This window comes from Zeugodacus cucurbitae, chromosome 6 (assembly GCF_028554725.1).
Source record: "Zeugodacus cucurbitae isolate PBARC_wt_2022May chromosome 6, idZeuCucr1.2, whole genome shotgun sequence".
NCBI classification, from domain to species: Eukaryota; Metazoa; Arthropoda; class Insecta; order Diptera; family Tephritidae; genus Zeugodacus; species Zeugodacus cucurbitae.
In genome coordinates this window covers 67714223-67720658 of record NC_071671.1, presented here as the reverse complement: position 1 = coordinate 67720658, position 6436 = coordinate 67714223, and the positions used below count along the sequence as shown (strand labels likewise).

Here is a 6436-nt window from a genome sequence, read left to right as displayed (position 1 = left end):
AAAAAAAAGACAAAAACGTAATTTTTAGTTGTAGCTAGGAACTGATTTTTTTGTATTATCATTTCATCATTTTTAACTGTACACACACATATTTGCATCAATTTTTGTTTGTAGGCGTGTGTGTATTGCAATGTAATTTAGTAGCAGCTGTGTTTGAAAAGATACTTAGTTAGTCGTTTAGTATTTGTAAAATTGTATTCATTACTGCGGTTTTAAGGTACTTATAAATATCAAATAAAATGTGTACATAGAAATATATAAGCAAACATATTAATGTATATGTACTTAACACACTTACGATTTTATGTTAGAAACAAGTAAATTTAATAATAAATAAATAAATATAATATAATATTATAAATAATAATAAATGAGGTACTTAAAGTTATTCAATTGCCGTAAGCGCTAAGACACTTCGTAAATAGTTAAGCAAATGATAAATAATAATTATCCTTGTAATTTCGTCTAAGTTCTTTAGAAAATAAATCAAATGTAAAGTGAAAAAATAAATCAATTTTCAATTCAAAAATGCTGTTTTTTATATTTTAAAATGCATGGGAGTGAATAGTGATAATGATCATATATTAAAGAGAGTTTGAGACGCTTTCTTGAACAAGTTTTTGCTTCAAGAGACGACATTTTACTGATTCTTCGATTGAAAATCTTGGTTAGAGAGTAATTGATCTGTTGACTGCCAATTTATCTCAGTGTCATCTGTGACTTTAACGTTTCCACAACTTAATTCTAGCGATTCCAGACGAAATTTCAAAGCATTGGTGAATATTCCAAACATTAATTTTAGATCACGACATTATATCAGCTATGGTGTCTATGCTCCAAACTGTTTTCTACATGCAATCGTACCGAGCCGAGAAGAATCAATTGTATCTGTTGATATGGATATCTAGAACAAAAAAAAATACTCAATACTTTATCTGCTGAAATTCAAGCCGCTTAAAATGGCGTCACTCCCTTTCCCTTTCTTGGACGATCTTGCGCTGGAGTTGAGTATGATTGTGTTTAAATACCAAACCAGCAAAACGCTTAGGGTTTATTTTAGTAGCTATGAGTTCTCGACATACAAAGTTAACCTTCGAGCGTTTTTAGTTCAGAAAGCTTTACATTAATACTATCATTCCGCGACGATCTCAAACATATCAATCAAAAACAATGCAAGAAAGTGTCAAAGATTTGCCAAATACCTATAAAAAGTGCCGTCGACCCGTTTTCAACTGAACGACAGATCGAAAATAGCACCACTTAGTAATATGATTCAATACATTGGCTCAGAGACCTCAAGACATTGAAATAGTATTATTTCTAATATGATAAAGTTACATACGAGTATAGTATTATATAGTATATACATATACATCTATTTTTTATTTTAAAATTATTTCTATATAACTATCTTTTATTTATGAGGCCTAAATTATGCCAATATTTTCATTATTGCGTATAAATAGAAATATAAATCGCAATAAAATCACGAAATCGCTTCAATATAGTAACCAGTCTACGGGTGTCTCAAAAACAACTGATGGCTTATCGACTCTAATTGCCTGAAAACCATTACTAAATGAGCGATTCTTTTCAGACTGACTGATACACGAGCTCCCACAGCAGCCATGTCTTTTGTTGTTGCTGATATGAAATTCAAAATTCAGCAGCATCGGCTCGCTTATCGCGCGATCATCTCGCAGGAGCGAACGCTGCAGACTTGGTTAGAGCTGCGACTGCAGAGACAGGCGCCTCAATCAGAGCGACACCATTTATCATAATATAAGCGAAAATCTAGAAGCGAAGAGGAGAGGGTTACATAATTAATGTTGATCCGCACACAGATTGCTGCTGGCAAAGCACAAAGCTTTATAAAGCTGTGTGTTTGTACCTCCGAAGGTTGCTTATGCCGAGGATCAGTGAAACAGACACGTTTGAAATAAAAGTCGAACTGGAAGTGCGTGTGTTTATGAATTTTTATTAATTTCAAATTTAGATGAAACTAATGAACTCAACCAACTGAACGCACACCGGGCCGAGCCATTGAGCTTGAATTGCGTCGCACAAAAACCTTACTTACGACTTATTGTTATTGTTATTGTTTTTGTTGCCGTTACGACTTTTTCAGTTTTATTTGCAGCACTTGGCCTCATGTCATTTGATGTGCCTTTCATTGACTTATCAGGAATCAATGAGACAACGCGATCACCCCACTGTGGCAAGTTTAAACGGCTGTCCATGCGTGCACCATTTGGTAGCAAATGTGCGCAAACGCGCGCGCTCATGAATAAAACAAACAATCGATCGCTTGCACAACGATCGAGCGATGAAGTGCGCATGGCCTATTGTGTGTAGCCAGCTAGGAACTTTTTGCGCTTTTTTGGTTGTTTTTGTTTTCGCTTTTTGTTGCAAGCAAACACCTGAGCAATCGTGGACGCTGTGCGGTCGCTTGGCAGCCGCCAACCGCCGCTTACATACCAAACCAGTTGCCGCTGCCTCTTGCTCTTCTTGCGCTGTTTGTGACCGGGCTGCTGCTGCTGCTTAGTCAACAGAGACTTTGGCAAATTTATTACACGACTCGAGTCAGCAACTCAACAACAAGTTGGCTGCGTCAGATCGGGAGCAACAGCATGTTGCAGCCGGTGCAGTTGGCAGGCACACAGCCGGCCAAGGAAGAGCCGCAACCGCTATGTGTGTGTGTGTGTGTGTGCAGTAGCGGGAAATATAAATTTAGCATAAAAATTCAATAATTCTGACGTCCGAGCCATCCAATTGATGGATATGCTTGCCCGATGTATATTGCCCGGTTGAATGAAGTGTCCGTCCAGCTTGTCCGCCGGTTCAACTAGTCAACTTGCTGCAAACGTTCTTACCGTTGCGTGTCGCCAAGGTGTTCAACAATTCGCAAATGAATGGGTTTATCGCTTTTTAATAAGTGCACCCAACGACTCGGCCACCAGGACCAGGCTTATGGAATTTTGACATTTGTCTCTCCCTCACTGACGGCCTTCGGTGCGTTGTGTCTAAGTCCTGGTGCTTGTCACTGAACAACGGCAGCTACCTACCTAAAAGGCTGGGGACATGTGTATCTTGTTGGCTGCTCGTCTTCGGTTGGTTTTTTATCTTTCAAAGTTCATGTTTTTATTTGTTGCTCCTTTGTTGTTTTTGTTATTTGATCTACTTTATTGCTGAGTTTGTGGTGACAGATGTGCAGCGTTGGCGTGGCGATCGCACTTCCGACTTTTCAACACGCATAAATTTGAAAGTCTTTTATGCTACACCTTCTTTGCAGTTTGTAGAAATCTACAAGTGCTTGTTGTTTTTGTTGCATGCTTGTTTCATTGTTCTTTCAACTGGGAGTTTTTGCTCATGCTGTCCATGCATTTGTTAAAATTTATATACAACTTTTTAGCGATAATATTCGTTAAACAGTGAGTGGCCTTCTGAGAAACTTACGCGGGCTTAGAAATGGTGGGAAACTTTTTGCGTGTAAGCATAATCTATTTACATACATTTATACATGAGCTTGAATTATATATATGTCTATATAAGCCTAACCGTAGGTAAATACTAAGTTGGCGGCATCGATTGAGAACTAAACAGAAAATATAAACGAATTAGCTTTCAAGCATAACATTTATCACTCCTAATATATAAATCATACTTACATTCTTATGTATGTACTAAGGCTCTTAAAATTATTCGATTAACCTGAAAACCGATTATTCGAATATCCGGTTTGTAACCGTTCGTATGAATATTAACCGATTAATACTATTAGAATAGTCGTTCGAACTACGATTATTCGAAACTCATGCATTTTTCGTGAGTTTCACTTTTTTCAATAAAAATCGAAATTTCATGAATGAGCGGTTAATCGAATAGTCGACAACTTACGAAATGCTCTATCCGGTTAATTCGGTTAATCAATTAGTCGAATACCAAGAGCTCTAGTATGTACATTAATTGTATGTGCCTTAGCCGAATCATAACATTTGCGTAGTGGCAAAAAGCTGTATGAAATTATATACCCAACGAATCGAGATTCACACCGAAGGCTTTATACTTTTTAAATTAAAACACTGTAGCATTGATACATATGTTCGTACAATGTATGCACAGGTCCTTCAAATTTTCATTTTTGACTCTCCTTAATCTAAACAATTCAGGTACTTTAATCAGATATTTATTGATAAGTCGACAAATAGACAGACAAACTATGAGACCTACAAGCATAGATCGACTAAACTCTCCTTCAGATTCATTTCAGTTTCACAACTGTCATAATCAGTCTTTAAATATAGCATATTCGGCTTCTTACACGCAAATCTATTCACATACTTATTATAAGTGTAGTGACTAACTGTAGCACAATACTTCGAGATCGCATTATTAAAAAACACAATTAAAAAAATAATAATTTTTTAAATCTCTAATCTGAATTAACCATTGTGGAAAAGCTTGTAATATGGCCGATAAATTGAAAGAATTACGCTACAAACCTGTCCCCTGCCGGCCATATTCGTCAGCTTTGACACCTAACGGCTACATACTCTTTTTCAGTAGCTCACTTGAAAAAGATTTCAATCAAACGAGGAAATCTAGATTGAAACAAAGGCCTCAAAAATTCACATTTTCGAATCGGTGACGAAATACTGAAGCACCGCAACCTTTAAAGCAATACTTTACGTGGTTATTGTGTCGAAGAATTTAGTCACATTGTTATTCAAAAACAAAATCTTTCTTTATTTTTAGGCCAGAGCTTTTAAGCCCATGTGGAACATCGTAAAGGTAAACGCTTACATATCTGTGCTGTCAAAAACGAGAAAGTCCAACCGAAATATGAAATTGATGATACATATATTCTAATTTGATATTCTAAGATTTCTTAACATTCTCTCATAATCTTCGTGAATATAAATTACACTGCACAACACTCGGATGGATATTGGACCAAATTATTTATGGACAGGAAAGTTGTATACACCATTAAATTAAAAGGAAATTGTAGGTTGTATCCATATTTTGGATTTTTTAGCTATAATATCCAGTAATTAATAAAAATTAAAAGAAAAAACTTTTTTCGAACTTCAGAGCCAAATATTTCGATTTTGGAGGCTAACTTCGAAAATCGGACAATTCAAAATAAGTTTGGTTCAATACCCAGAAAAAAAGTCGATTTTTGGCACGGAGACATATTATTAAAAGAAAGATATTCCCTATGAATTTCTTCAAAATATCTGAGAGACTTAACTATATTTTCGGTAAAAAATTTATTTAAAACTCTGAGGTCCTCATGTTCGATATATGGGACCTTGAATACTTATAGTCCGATGTCGGCGATTTTCAGAAGGGTGATGCCACACTATAAATGCAATATTTGTGCCAAGTTCTGTTCCGATATCTCCACTAGTGCTTACTTTACATTTAGCCTATTTTCACAACATATGATTGGGATGCAAGGAAAATATTACAAACCAAGTTTCATTGATATTGGTCGAGTAGTTTCGGAGATATGGTTTTTGACCCATAAGTGGGCGGAGCCACACCCACTTAAAATTTTGTTTACCAATTTGGGTGAAGCCCTTTTGTACCTTCTTTATAATAAAATTTAAGGTTTCTGGTGTTTTTCCTTACTGAATTAAAGTATTTTTAGTAGGGAGATGGGCGTGGTTATAATCCGATTTCTTCCATTTTAACTGTATAAGAAAGTACCTGAAAAAAACGACTCTTGAGATTTTCGTTGATATAGCTTTAGTAGTTAACGAGATAACAAGATAATTTAAAAAAACTTAGTAGGGGGTGGGGTCACGCCCACTTTCCCATAAAAATTATATGCAAATAGGACCCTTCCCAGAACGATCTTTTATACCCAATTTCAAATTTTTCAAAGCTTAATTTATGGTTTAGTTATAGCTCTTTATAGGTTTTCGGTTATCGCCATTTTGTGGGCGTGACAGTGGTCCGATTTCCTCCATCTTTGAACTTAACCTTCTTATGGTTCCAAGAAATACGTGTAAGTTTCATCAAGATATCTCAATTTTTACTCAAGTTACAGCTTGCACTGACGGACGGACAGACAGGCAACCGGATTTCACTTCTACTCGTCACCCTGATGACTTTGGTATATATAATCCACAAACTATTATACTCTCTTAGCAACTTTTGTTGCGAGAGTATAAAAATGGAAAAATAAATCTCAGTGATAACTTTGGGCTTCAATGATCCTACTGAGACCTTTAACTTTGAAATTGTGTAATATTAGGTTTGCTGCAGACCAATTTGAGGTCGACGACTTAAATACAAATTCACGGTCTATGGCATTTTCGGTCATATCTGTTATTCGAAAATTTCAAATTGTATAGCTAATTTGATAGGACATCAGCAAATCATGCATTCTCGTTTAACTAAAAACGCTCTCAACACTAATAAAGAA

At 35.9% G+C, this 6436-nt stretch overlaps 1 long non-coding RNA gene across 1 annotated transcript in view; it reads right to left on the bottom strand.

Annotated features, from left to right (window-relative positions):
- Window positions 1-66: 66 nt before the first annotated feature.
- LOC114803988 (uncharacterized) overlaps window positions 67-6436 on the bottom strand; it is a 41205-nt gene continuing 34835 nt past the window's right edge. The window contains exon 3 of the long non-coding RNA XR_003752296.2: window positions 67-904. This is a non-coding gene — a long non-coding RNA (uncharacterized LOC114803988). The remainder of the gene's footprint in view (window positions 905-6436) is intronic.